The sequence below is a fragment of the Stenella coeruleoalba genome, assembly GCF_951394435.1.
Source record: "Stenella coeruleoalba genome assembly, chromosome: 12".
Classification (NCBI taxonomy): domain Eukaryota; kingdom Metazoa; phylum Chordata; class Mammalia; order Artiodactyla; family Delphinidae; genus Stenella; species Stenella coeruleoalba.
The window spans coordinates 36,047,744-36,062,561 of NC_137158.1; the positions used below are offsets into that span (position 1 = coordinate 36,047,744).

At 35.8% G+C, this 14,818-nt stretch overlaps 1 long non-coding RNA gene across 1 annotated transcript in view; it reads right to left on the reverse strand.

The window, feature by feature from the left end:
* Nucleotides 1–14,818, reverse strand: part of LOC307195582 — a 271,076-nt gene that overhangs the window by 114,790 nt on the left and 141,468 nt on the right. Inside the window, exons 3-4 of the long non-coding RNA XR_013830868.1 lie at nucleotides 8,755–8,845; nucleotides 4,638–4,709 (exon numbers count right to left, since the gene is read on the reverse strand). This is a non-coding gene — a long non-coding RNA (uncharacterized lncRNA). The remainder of the gene's footprint in view (nucleotides 1–4,637; nucleotides 4,710–8,754; nucleotides 8,846–14,818) is intronic.

Genomic DNA, 14,818 nt, shown 5'->3' on the forward strand with positions numbered 1-14,818 from the left:
ATCCAGGAATACTGGACCACAAGAATACTGGGAAATCAACTAGCCATCATTTGCCTCCCTACTTTCCAAGTCTGAGTTACTTCCTGTGTCTCTGCCCAGCTTCATTCTCCCCTGCATATCTCTCTTGCCCACCGCCAAAAGATGAAAATATTAGCTTTTCTCCAATTAAGAACTGAAGCTAGGCAGAAGGTGGAAGCTAATGCCAGTTGTATTATACCCAAATCGGATTACTGGGTATATTATTGTGGAGTTCATTGTAAAATTATACTCAAATATATAGCATAATATCATATCTGTAAAAGATATATATTTAGACAACAAGCAGAAAGCTAGATAGCTGGAGGTTTGGAGAGAGAGAGAGAGGTTGAGGGAGTCAGAGAGAGAGAGATGCAAACAGCTGCTTGCTAGAGAGCATGCTTGAGCACGCTTGTTAGCTACCTGAGTGTTCCTCAGGAAAGGACAGAAGTGGCGACTTTCTTTTTTTTAAAAATTAATTAATTAATTTATGGCTGCGTTGGGTATTCGTTGCTGCGCACAGGGGCTACTCTTCATTGCTGTGTGTGGGTTTCTCATTGCGGTGGTTTCTCTTGTTGTGGAGCACGGGCTCTAGGAGTGCGTGCTTCAGTAGTTGTGGCACAGGGGCTCAGTAGCTGTGGCTTGCAGGCTCTAGAGCACAGGCTCAGTAGTTGTGGCACATGGGCTTAGCTGCTCCGTGGCATGTGGGATCTTCCCGGACCAGGGATCGAACCTGTGTCCCCTGCATTGGCAGGCAGATTCTTAACCACTGCGCCACCAGGGAAGTCCCCATGACTTTCATTTTTTATTATTTAATGTTATTGATCTTTCTCATAATAAGCCCATACTTTAGAAATTAAAAAAATAAAGATATTACAAATGAGAAAGAATGGAAATAAAATGTTTAAATCCCTTCAGAAAGTAATTTATACTTTTCACATTTATGTTTTCTTTTATTAAGCATAATTTTTATTTTGAAATACAAATATATAAATATATTTGGAAAGAGATAAAAGCATATGTATGTTTATATTGTCAGGTGATACATTCCTTTTTTCTAGGATAGTTATAAGGAGGGCTTAAGAATGTGCTGTAAGATAAATGTTGTACCAAACATCCCAGAAGGAGAATGTTTTTGATTGACTTAATTCTCCATCTTCTGAAAAATTAAGTCTCTAGATTGCCCTGAAAACTGCAACAATGTATCAAATTGAAATTAAAATGAATAGCAAATGAAGATAGGGTATTCTGTGACCAAGAATGGATGGACATAGAGACTGAAAAAAGAAACACCAGGGATGGAGCTGGAAGTGAGGAAGTGGAAGTGAGAAGAGGATGAAACACGAATGAAAATATCCACAATGGCAGCTTGCTTATTTTGTCACACAAACCAAACCTTGCTGCATTAGTGAATGCCAACTCTGAATTACTACCAGTTACCTGAGGAGACCGGACATGGTCCTTTGGCAGAATTTGTATACCTTGCTAGTGTTGCTGTGATTAAGGGTTTTCCATTTGACACCAGATTTGGGGCCACACTCCCCATATTACTTGACTTCCACTCAAGGAAACAAATAAGACTCTGCCTAGATGCTTGTCTAACTCCATCTCAAGGTCACAGAGGGCTATTTACCCATGTCCATGTCAGAAAAGGTAGACTAGGCTCCATCTTTCCCCTTATATCCCATTTTTTACCACTCAGTGTTGAGGTGTAGAGTGTGTGTGTTTCAGAATTTTTTACAATTATTTTTCACCATACCTGCTGCTCAGAGGGTAGTTATATGTGTATTTTCCTTGTCTTTATTTAATTTGTATCCTGTCTAGCTCAATTGTGGCATATAGATTTAACAAAGATAAGGTTTAAAAAAATGGGTCCTTTGTTTTGTTCACTTCCAAGTGCATTTAGGAGTGAGAAGTATAAATCTGTTTTTAAAATATTTTTCTGAGAAGCACAGGTCATATATTTTATTTTGTATTTTTTTAATTTTTAAATTTTTTAGATTAGTTTAAGGTTCAAAACAACATCTAGAGGAAGCTACAGATCTTTTCCATCTATCCTCTGCCCCCGTACACGCACAGTCCCCCCATTATCAGCATCACTTACCACAATGGTGCATTTGTTACCAAATGCATTGTGCTCAACCTACACTGACACATAATCACCCAAAGTCTATAGTTTACGTAAGGGTTCACTCTTGGTGCACATTCTATGGGTCTGAACAAGTGTATAATGATATATATCCATCATTACAGTATCATACAGAGTATTTCTCACTGTCTTAAAAATTCTCTGTGCTCGGCCTGTTCATCCCTCTTCCAACCACCACCCCCGGCAACCAGTAGTCTTTTTATCATCTCCAGAGTTTGCCTTTTCATTCCATACATTTTTAAAATTAAAAGGAAATGATTTTTTAAATCCCAGTTGTAAATAGTTATGTGATGACTAGCATAGAATAAAATGCTCTAAAAGTGACTGCAACTGTAAAGAAAAATGCACACATTTTGAGTAAACACAAATTTGATTACGCTATTGAGCAGGTTACAACCAATCTATGAAAGAGCAAAATATTCACACCTAAATGATGTGGACTACTTATAATGGATAATTAATTATACTTAAAATCATGCTTTTATACAAATTAAAAAATCCCAATGTTCTTCTAATACTACAGAAAAGTTATAAGTAAAAGAACCAAAACAGAAAAACCAGACCTAAACTGGAAAAAATTACCTGTGGAAGTTACATTTGAAGTGTGCCTGAAGAAAGCCTAGGACATTTTTACCGAAGGCACAATTCCTACTACACTGTGAATGATGGATATATACTGTTGCTTGGATTAATGAATTGGTCAAAGAAATATATCACACACCCCAGCCTCACTTATGTTATGGCACAAAGAGAAAAAGATAGTATATGTATGGCCTGTGACTGAACAGACAAAGCAGACTGCATTTGAAGCAAACTAGCTCATGCAGTGCATATGAGCTCATTTTTAGAATCCATATGTATTGTGTAAGATACAAAAGGTAATACAGAAAAGTATGAAACATTGTTCTTGCATGTTTCCTAATTACGCAATGAGCCATAAATATACATGCAACTTTTAAGTGAAAACTAAATAACAATACTAGGTAAAATATATTCAAATTAAGAATAAGTGCTAAATAAATGGCTTATAAATAATAAATCTTCTAAGAAGAGGACAGATCACGCTAAATCGAAAATGGTTTGAGAAAAAAATCACTGTTGTTAACAATGATGGAGGAAAGTGTAGATCTCAGAAGACTAAATGCAAGTTGCCAGTGGAAAGGAGAATGAGAAGGAAAAAATTTTGATTATATGAAAGTCTAAATGCATAATTTAAGAAATATGAATATCAGCACCATTCAAAAATCAAGGAAATCAGAAAAATAAAATTAAATAAATAGGATGGCCTATTGGATACTCCATATACCCACAAGAATAATCCATTTCTATACTAGAACAAAATAAACTATCTGCATTGAAAACGATGAATCATATGATAAATTGTAGAATTCAGGAATACTGGGATACCTTATAAAACCATGTAAGTCAGAAGCTCCAATGTTTGGATTTTTACCAAAGTGCAAGCTATGGATTTTAATTAATTTATTTTTTTCAAAGATGGAAGAGGAAGTGAGTTTTACCCTGCTTGCCCCCACCAGCCAATCAATTTTGGATGTTTTGCATTCATTGTTTATCTTAAAGTCATGTACATATTTTTCCTATATCCAGTCTCTCCATGAGTACAGAGCAAACACAAATAGGTTTTTTAAGGATGATGATCCTAGTATAAAACTCTGAACTTCAATTTGCTATGAGATTGTACACATAGCTAATTATATGACCAATATTTTCTTCCATGTTTTCTTTACAATCTCAGCAATATTTAAAACCAAGTGAATTTTCCTGATATGAAAACTCTCCTCAGCACTGCAGTGGTCTTTAAGAGGAACACATAAAATTGTAGTACATAGGTCTTTAGCCCCTATCCTCATTGTTTGCTAAATAAAGGTCAATACTGAATCCTCAAAAATGTAATGTCAGTTCTATCATTAGTAGAAATACCATGCACTTGTAGAATGTTTTCCTATATTTGTTTGAATAAAACAAAAATATTTAAAACAAAAGACCTCCTTTTTAATGACATATACCTTTTCAAAGTAAAAATTTACAGAAATTGAATCTATTAAAATAATTCTTGGTTCTATTTGTCATTTTATTTAATTTTTTTCTGCCTTGCGTTTTAGATCATTTTTAAAATGACTATTACTAGAGCATTCATTCTTGCTAGAGTGACAGGCCCCTAGCTCTCCACTGACCTGGACAGAATAAAAGTATTCACAAGATTCCAGGACTATGTAGATTCCATGACCAAAGAGAATTTTTCACAGTATTAAAAAAACAAAACAAAACAAACAAAAACTTTTCTCTAGTGCCTACTAAACACTTCAGAGAAGTCTGCAGAGGTTCCAATGGGGTCTTGCTTCCTCGTTTGAATATTTTAGAAGTGAGGACCATGAACATAGCTTTACATAACAGAAAGATAAATAACGCACAGTTTATTTTCAGAATTTTACAGCAAGTATGGCTGCCTTACCTTCTCCATTCTTCTGCCAGCTCAAAATCAGCCAAGGTGTATCCAAAATATTGTATCAGCAAACACACTTTCCTAGAAAATGAAGAAAGCAATAATGCAATGAGACCATTGAACCAGGAGTGGAAGAATTTGTCCTACTCTGCCCTAGGTTGGAGTTATGTCTCTTGGCTTCTCTCTCCTTTAGTTACCTCATATGGAAATTAAAAAATAAAGGCAAGTGTCCTCTTTTTTAGGGACTTTTGTGACAGTCACATAAGAGAATATTTGGGGGGAAATTTGTAAACTGCAAGATGCTAAAGAAGTTTTAAAAATCTGAAAATCATTAACAGTGAAAAAAAAAAATTAGTGAATGCCACCTCCTGGTAATGTGGTAACGTGATCGATACTAGCAAGTCTCATCCTGCAGGTGAATCCTTAATACTTCCTAACTGTATACTATCCTCTCCCTTTTTAAATAAATTCAGCAGCCTACGCTATTATACAAACTAAATGCATGCCAGTACAAAACTTTTTTTAAATTCCACACATAATAATACACAGTCCCTTCAAATCCCACACAGAAGTTAGGTTTGGACTGCAGGTCTGAGACATATTACTCAGTATTTATTGAGATAGACATGTGATTTAAAACTAAGATGAAAATAGAAAGGGCAATCATTATCCATCTATTTGGCATCTCTGTGAAAAGCTATTGAGACCCATTTCATTACACCTTTTCATTATGCTGTTTACTATGTTAACTGAAACTTTATAATGTTGGAGGTATATAAAAGATTCTTTAAGTACATAGCATATACCAGAATAAATCCTCTAAGACAGAACATTTTAGAACTCTTTTTTATGTTATAGGACGGACGTATCTAGGAGAACTCAGAGTAAATACAAATGATCGCCACTGAAGGAGAAGGAAGTGATAATCATGCCTCCTTTATTGATATGATTGTTTAGTTATTAATCAAAACCTTCACTTTTAGGAAAGATAACTAGGTCCTGCTTGAGTGGGGGCCAACCAAGGCACCCATTTGATCTGTCAGTACTGTCACACTTGCTCTTGATGTCAGAAAAATATTTAAAAGACAAAGCCTTTTATTTCACAATTTAAGTTGTGGCTCAAATGCAAATATTTCTTTTCTTTCCAAAAAGAAAATATTCTATAAATACATTTGATTGAATTTATCACAATAAATTCAAAACTTTACAAGTAAAACAGGACTGGGCATATACCCTGAGAAAACCATAATTCAAAAAGAGTCATGTACCACAATGTTCACTGCAGCTCTATTTACAATAGCCAGGACATGGAAGCAACCTAAGTGTCCATAGACAGATGAATGGATAAAGAAGATGTGGCAATATATACAATGGAATATTACTCAGCATAAAAAGAAATGAAATTGAGTTATTTGTAGTGAGGTGGATGGACCTAGACTCTGTCATACAGAGTGAACTTAAGTCAGAAAGAGAAAAACAAATACCGTATGCTTACAAATATGTATGGAATCTAAAAAAAAAAAATGGTTCTGAAGAACTTAGGGGCAGGACAGGAATAAAGACATAGAAAATGGACTTGAGGACATGGGAAGGGGGAAGGGTAAGCTGGGACGAAGTGAGAGAGGGGCATGGACATATATACACTACCAAATGTAAAATAGATAGCTAGAGGGAATCAGCCACATAGCACAGGGAGATCAGCTCAGTGCTTTGTGACCACCTAGAGGGGTGGGACAGGGAGGGTGGGAGGGAGACGCAAGAGGGAGGGGACATGGGGATATATGTATATGTATAGCTGATTTACTTTGTTATACAACAGAAACTAACACACCATTGTAAATCACTTATACTCCAATAAAGATGTTAAAAAAAAAAGAAAGTAAAATGGAATAATATTTCTAAATTGTGGCATTGGAACAAGACAACAACATATTTAGGTGAACATTTAATGTGTACAAGTGATACTGACAAATGTATTTCTTCCTTAAAAGTTAGATTTCATGGTAACGGATTTTTAAATAGGTGACTAATGTTTTTGACAAGCCTGAAATTTCTGGAAATGTTCTCTCATTCATTGGAACAAAACAATTTAGCATGACTCTCTGGGTCGTGATATTCTTAAGTCTTTAAAAAAAAATTATGGAGCAACTTTTCCAAGTGTTATTTTTAGATTAGGTAAGTGTGCTGAGGATGAACTTAACTAGTTATGTCCTGTGTTCTACAGAATGAGTAAAATATCATTTGTAAATTTAACTCTTACCTTAAATGATTTTAATAGTTTATAAAATGTCACACTTGTTTTAAAAATCTACTTCAAAATACAGTCTATGTATGTATCCTTTTAGAAGAGCTACATAATAACTAAATATTAGAGAGCACGGATAGCTATTCTGCCAGTTTGAAAACTGGCTAATCATTTCAGTCACCTGAAAGTGACTTGCCAACAGAATTTAAGGAAGCTTTACATATTAGCATTTCATAAGTCTGTAGTGAATAAGTAGCAGCTGTTAACTTTCTTTTAAGATATACAGCGGGCTACAGATTTAAGATTTATTTTACCTCAGAGGAAAGTAATAAACATATAAGCTGTCAATTTTTAAAATACACGGTTTGGGATCTTCATACCACATCACATAAAGCAGCTTAAGTTTAGCCTTTATATAGCCAAATATAAAAAAATATACATACACACACATATACACAATAAATACAGTGTTTCTGTTTAATAGCTATCTCTAAGAATAAAAAACAAAGTTCTGAATTTTACTTCTAAGGAAATTCAAGAACATTTCTATTTCTCCAAATTTTTCTTGAATAATATGCTAATCTTACCAAATTTGATTTTCAAGCAGGTAAAATTTCCGTCTCACTCTAGGATTAGATATTAAGATTTGTTAATTTTATTGATCTATTTTAATCTGACCATGGATACTTGTGTGTTTCATGGGAATCATACCATACAGCCAACATAAAATTAATTTTCTCATAAGGAATCATTTGAAAGAATCCCACTGCATGGGTTTTATTCTATACTTCTAAATAAATGAATAAATGATGAGATTCCCTTGATGTAAGGCAGACACTGCACTGAGAGAGGGCCTATGACATCATAGAGGCTAGTTCTGGGTACGCAAAGTGGTACTGTATTATTCCTCAAAACATGAAACCCCATATTTTTTATTTGAGAACACTCAGAGTCACACGTTTAGCCTCTGTGCAGTCTGCTGACATGACCCCATCATTACAGATGGCCACTCCAAGTCTCTCATCCATTACCACACCCAAGTTTTCTTATTTTTATCACTAGATATTTAGTTTAAAAGAGCCTATATGACTGTTCCTTTCAATATTTATGCTTCTTTTTCATGAGAATTACATTCTTTTTACATCAAGTACCATGCATTACTCCACTTCTCCACTTTTTGTTGTGGGCACATCAATGGTTTCCCTGTCTTAAAAGTACATGCTCGGGCTTCTCTGCTGGCGCAGTGGTTAAGAATCCACCCGCTAATGCAGGGGACATGGGTTCAAGCCCTGATCCGGGAATATCCCACATGCCGTGGAGTAACTAAGCCTGTGCACCACAACTACTGAGCCCGTGTGCCACAACTACTGAAGCTCGCACACCTACAGCCTGTGCTCTGCAACGAGAAGCCACTGCAATGAGAAGCCCGCACACCACAACGAAGAGTAGCCCCCGCTTGCTGCAACTAGAGAAAGCCCGCGTGCAGCAACGAAGACCCGACACAGCCAAAAAAAATAATTAAAAAAAAAAAAGTACGTGCTCTTATGGACCACATAAAAATAAACACAGCAACTCATCCCTTTTTCCTCTTATCCTTGCTAAGTACCATTTTCCTCCTTTTACTCTACCTCAACTCTCCCCTTCTCCAACTCCTCCCCACCTCTATTACCATCACAGCAGAGTGGGTACCTTCCAACTGCTCTACACAGGGCTGCCTAAGCACTTTACAGATTTTCCTGTCCTTCGATAAATAATCTTCTGTCCATTTTAGAGATTAAGCTACTAAGATCTGGATAGTTAATTAATTTGTCCTTCATTAATAAGCTCTTGGTTCTAAACTGTATTTTCTTCTACAATCCATACTCAGCTACCTAAACTTACTTGATTAGTGGCTGATTTTCAGGACTCATCATCATTTTGTCACCGAGACATTAGTAGGAAGCAAGAAGTATCTGTCATTTTCATCAGGTTGCTGTAACGAAAAACATAAAGAAGGATTTCGTTTTTCTTGTACTACAATATCATTTAAGTATCATGAACTATGGAAACTCTCCCCTTAACCAACATAAATTTTTCTTTCTCTACTATTTTTTTATTCCTGATTCCAAACTTTATGATATGTCTTCTCAGTCTTGAATCCAAGGGAACCAGCCATCAACAGCATTAAGCAAGCCTTACATCCCCAAATACCATACAAAGCTGCAACACGAATGTAAATATCTGTGACAGTATCTTGCTTATTTTGTTGCACACTTCTATGGCATGAATGGGTAGGTTTATGGCCTAGTATTCTATGTGCTGCAATTTTTTATTTTGAAAAGCATAAACTTTTAGAGAGTTCCTGCTTACCTTGGTTGAAACAGTGTCTCCTAAAGACTAGTATACTTAGGTATAATTTAAGGTTAAGAGAACGTATAAATGAAGATTTAGTGGATCCTTGCCTTTCCATCCTACAAGTAATAGCTTATTCCCTTTTTGGAATATCATAAGCAAAATTATAATTTAAAATTTATGAAGTTCATTGCAATTCACTTGCAAAGCATATTATGAATGTGACACTTGGTTGAGGTTAAAGATAAATGCAACAGCAGCAAAATTAATATAAAAACACAAATTTGGGGCTTCCCTGGTGGCGCAGTGGTTGAGAATCTGCCTGCCAATGCAGGGGACATGGGTTCGAGCCCTGGTCCGGGAAGATCCCACATGCCGCGGAGCAACTAGGCCCGTGAGCCACAACTACTGAGCCTGCGCGTGTGGAGCCTGTGCTCTGCAACAAGAGAGGCCGCGATAGTGAGAGGCCGGCGCACCGCGATGAAGAGTGGCCCCCGCTCGCCGCAACTAGAGAAAGCCCTCGCACAGAAGCGAAGACCCAACACAGCCATAAATAAATAAATTAAAAAAAAAAAACCCACAAATTTGAAGCCAATTTATATAATACTTTATTTTCAAGATTTTCATTTTTTTGTATACTCTACTGTACCAGTAAATATCCTAAATATCTATAGTCTTTGGTCGAAAGAGCACATTTTTCAACATATCTTAAGGTATTTTACCAAATAACACATTTTCTTCAAAGACCATTCACATACATTTTTATCATTCACCTTCATATGCTTGAAGGTAAGTAGAAGCAGATATAATCTTCATTAAAAGGTAATATAAATTTAAAGATATCATATCTTTTTTCCAGCGACTCAAAGTGGTAGATCCAAGAATAGAGATTGCGATGCTGACTTCATAAGAAACTACCCTAAACTGATAAATCAGTGACGGACAGTTTCACAAAATTATTGCAAATTTTTGAATGGCTCACAATTTCCTTTGCCATCCTCAGTCATATCAATATAGTTCCTCCTTTATTTGAATTGCAATTTAAATATGCAGATTTCCACAAGAAATCTTCCACAAATATAGTTCTATAAGCACAACCAAAATTGAGATCAAGGGTTTATTCTGTATATAAATGGCCGTGACAGGCTTATGGATGTTGACCAAAAATTATAAAATACATCTGCTTCATATCTATATAAAACTGTCTTACGTAATTCATAAGTGTTTCTTCTCAGGGGTTCGATCAGTTATTCTGTCTTTATAACTTATTGTAGTTGATCAAACTGGGACAAATATGAAAAACAAAAAAAGAAAATAACTTATTTCTCATGACTGTATGTAGGGTATTTTAATTAACAAATTCCACAATATTATTAGTTAAGAACTGTTTCATGATTTCATCGCTAAAATTAGCACCATTGTAAAAATTAAATATCTACAATTTTTTGCAAACAGGCACTTTATTTTCATAGAATAAATATTTAGTGGTGTAACTGATACAAAAATAATGTTTGAGAATATCCCATATGTTCCTTTTCAAACTTTATGATGGGTACATAGTGTTCCAAGGATTAATTCTGTACACTTTTGACCAGGAAGCTCAAGTCATATGACTAGAGTAGCTCATTACATTATGTAAATATGTAAAGTGGATGAGTACATAATAGGGATGTGGCAAAAATTAACAAGAGAATATACAGTATGCAGACCAATGAGGTGTGTTTGAGGGCCTGTGAGCCACCAGCTTATGGCTTCTACTGAGCACAGTCTGAAAGCAAAGATGAGTCATTCAGTTATATCTACACACTTAGCTAGTTTATAAGGCCCTTTAGTGACAACAGGGACATAATCTTACCCTATCCTAGCAGGTTCTTTAAGCAGACACACAAGCACTCACACAGCCTGTTAAAACTAAAAGTGGCTTGAACTGCATAAATTTTTTCTTTCAATTGATAAAAATTCAGAGAGCAGGAAATCTGGGGTTCATCACTTCAGATGTTCACCAACGTCAGGGATCTAGAGAAGGCACTTTGTCCTACTCTTGGTTTCCGCATATGTTTGCAGGTGGATGCCACTGTTGAAAGCAGTAGCTTTTCCAAGGTAAGGAGGAAGAGGACGGGAGGATTTCTTTAAATCTCTAATGAGTTCTTTAGCAGAATCCCCTAACTTCTCTGTGCTGACTCAGATCAGATTTCTAACTCTAAACTACTCTCTGGAAAAAGAGAAGGGGATTTCCATGGCTGATTTAAGGACAGAACAATCCTAGAGTTTTATGGTGGGGCCCACCTTCCCTTAGTACATCCATGTCAATTCTTTAACAAAACCAGGTTCTATTAGCAAGAAAATAGGAAATCTCTGTTACATACACAAACAAGAGAAATAACCAGTCTGTCCCCGAAGAGGCCCATTTTATTTATAAGCTTTTCCCTCCAAAATGTTTCAAAATGTTCCCCTATTTTTATGTAACCTCTGCATCTCCCAGTGAATAGTCCTTCTAAAAAACTCTCATTTTCCCCATTTCTATTGAGAAGAGTTATAGTTTTTATAAAATAATCTAATTTGGCTCACTCTCTGAAGCTGAAAGCACTGAGAAGTTTAGGAAAAAATTTACGAATTATGTCAAACACATGGTCCAGATAGGTCACAGCTAAACCAGGAGACAGTCTCCAAAGGGATAAAGAGATCTAGACACGGCCATACTCACAAGCAGAAGGGCACTGTGAAGCTCACTCTAGAATCTTATTATAAAAGTTCCTACTCACACCAGAAATCTGAATCAAACAAACAAAAAGGTTCCAAGATAGTCTCCTACATGTCCAAAAGAAAGTAACTTAAAGTACCAATGGGATTCTAGGGTTGAGCAAATCCTTGAAGATAAATGGAATCAACTCCAGACAGAAAGATACTATACTGCTGCCATTTTTTCCCCAAATCACCAGAGCACCGGATATGCTGGTACTGTATCTATTCTACTCAAATGAAGAGTCAGGCTTCACTGAGAGAACAATTTTATTTCTACATTAAAGTTTTAAATGCATCACCAAACTTAATATGATTTTCTTAGTTTTGGAAAGGAAAAGCTGAGGCAAAAGAAGAGCCACAGGTTCTGCACAAAGTCACATAGCTGGCTCAAGACTGGGGTCAGATCCCAAAACTCCTCATATCAGGTATAGCAGATTATATAGCATTTTACATGACAGTGAAATAAATGACATTATGATCCCTTCATATTTTTTCTCATTAGGTTAGTTGAAGGTTTTACATGTAGACCTTATGACTCACTTCAAAAAAAGGCCAACTACACAATTTTTCTTCATTAAACTTTGGAAATTACAACTGTGTAAAAATCATATTGTCCTTGCATTGGTAGGTCCAAGATAAAAGATAATGTTACAGTTTCCATCAGAGAATTTTACATTGTGAACTACTGATCATTACCTAGGTTTATGGTATATTCTGCTTTTCACCTCTATGGAAAATATGTTGTTTTAAAGTGTCAGTTTATAAGTGTGTTAAGAGTTTAACAAAAGCATTATTTGAATTAAAAGAAACAATTACCTGAACAATTATTTCAACGACACCAATTTTTAGTAAAATATGCTTTCCTACTTGCTATATTCTGTTTTTTTCCCTTCAACCTGAAATCATGCTTAAGGAATTTGCAGGCTGATGTACATTATAGATCAAATGACATGCACTGACAAAACTGCAAGGAGGTACACATATTAGAGCCCAGAATTGTTGAGAGTTATAAAAATAATATTCATATTTAAGGTAAGGAGGAGCTAATTCATAGGGCTACATATCACTAAGAATAGTATTAACCATTGAGGGAAAAGAGAAAATAGGAAGGACACCAATTCAGGGAAAATTCAAAATACAGTCACTCGCTTTATAAGAATGTGCCCTTCAATGTAAAGAAAAATCTCGTACTGAATATCACTCTAACTTATGACATTTTCCAGGTGAGTTTAATGGAAGATTTCTTTTTTTCATTAGAAAAACACTCCCATTCTACAGAGTTATCTACAAATAAAAGAGAATCACATGAGAGAATTCTGGTTTGGAGGCAACATCCTTAAGAAAGTAAGAATGCATGTATTTGATAAAAATGGAGATAGAGAATTTTTTGGAAAATTGTGATTCTTCCTCCTTTAAAAAAAAACTATCATTTGCTAGAATGTTACATGACATTTTTACATGTCTGTACATTAACATAGTTGGCATAAGATATATATGGTCCACTGTAAAAACAGACTCTGGTATACAGAAATACAGCTGTTGACAGTAGGGTAAATGTGTGGACAAGATAGCAGGGAGACTCTCTGTATTGAAAACACACAAAGGTTAATTTTTTTTAAAGTATTTAGCATTACTCAGTGCCACCATTAGGCACCATGGCTATCACAGAAGAGAGTACATATACCAACGTTTTACCTCATGTGCCTTGACCTCAAGAAAAGATATACACATATGGAAAGTTGAACAATAAAAGATAACAGACAATTAAATAAGGAATAAATGGCTCAGATAATAATTGCCAGAGAATGAGAGTGTTTCTCAAGTGATCCACAGAATACTTACTAGGTCTGCATCACACTGAAAAATCGTTTTGGTATTAAACACAACTGTGAAATTCATCATCTTATACTTCACCCTTAAAGCTCATAATTCGCATTACCACACTACATTTCTCAATTTCAAAACTCATGCGTTAGCCAAGCCTGTTGATTTGACGATAGAACACCTGACATCTGTAAACCTTTTGTGTAAATGCTTTTTATTCCCAACACGTTTTAGGAGATGCCCCTAGAGGAGATGAGAAGAAAGAGAGAACTCTTTTAGATTAGCCTTAGTCAGGCATCACCGTGGAGATGAAACTTCAGGATTCTTTTGTTTGCCTAAAGCAGAGGCAAATCAGGAGAACATTACAGGCAGATAGAAAAGAAACCTAACATTTCAATCCACAGTTTCAAAGGAACCTCAGAGCTCATCCCAATAACGAATCACTCCTTAGATTACAATGTTCTCCTTGGACACGGCTAATAACTGGGGAATCACTACCATATTCTGGAAGGAACATTGAGCTCGTTGTCATGTATCTGTAATCAAGAACTAAAAAGATCTATGCCATAATTTTCCCCTTTGACAGAGCTTCCCTTGTGCTCTTCGGCTATAATACTCTCACAAGTCTTCAGTTTTAGAAACTAAACCCGCTCAGAATTTTTTAATAGCTTTCCACATCACACATTTTCCTGCACGTTCACCTGTCTTCCTTGTTGCCATGTCCCTCAGCATTTTGACCACCTGGTGAGTACAATGGCGTGAACTTCTCTGGAGGAATCCAAAATCTCATCTTCAAAAATGTTACTCTACTGGGTGAGAGAAACCCATATCTTAATTCTCTCTGGCTTTCATCCACTGATAGCATGAAATATTGGGCAATGCTTGTCAAGATGGAGAAAGTAACTGAGGATGTCAGAATGGTCCCTAAGGTGGGACAGAAAGGAAGAAACAGGAACAGATATGATCCAGAATTACCACCCTTAAAAAGAGAACCACGAAAGAGTTATCCAATATCACAGACTGTCAGCCAGACAAAAGGTAATTGATA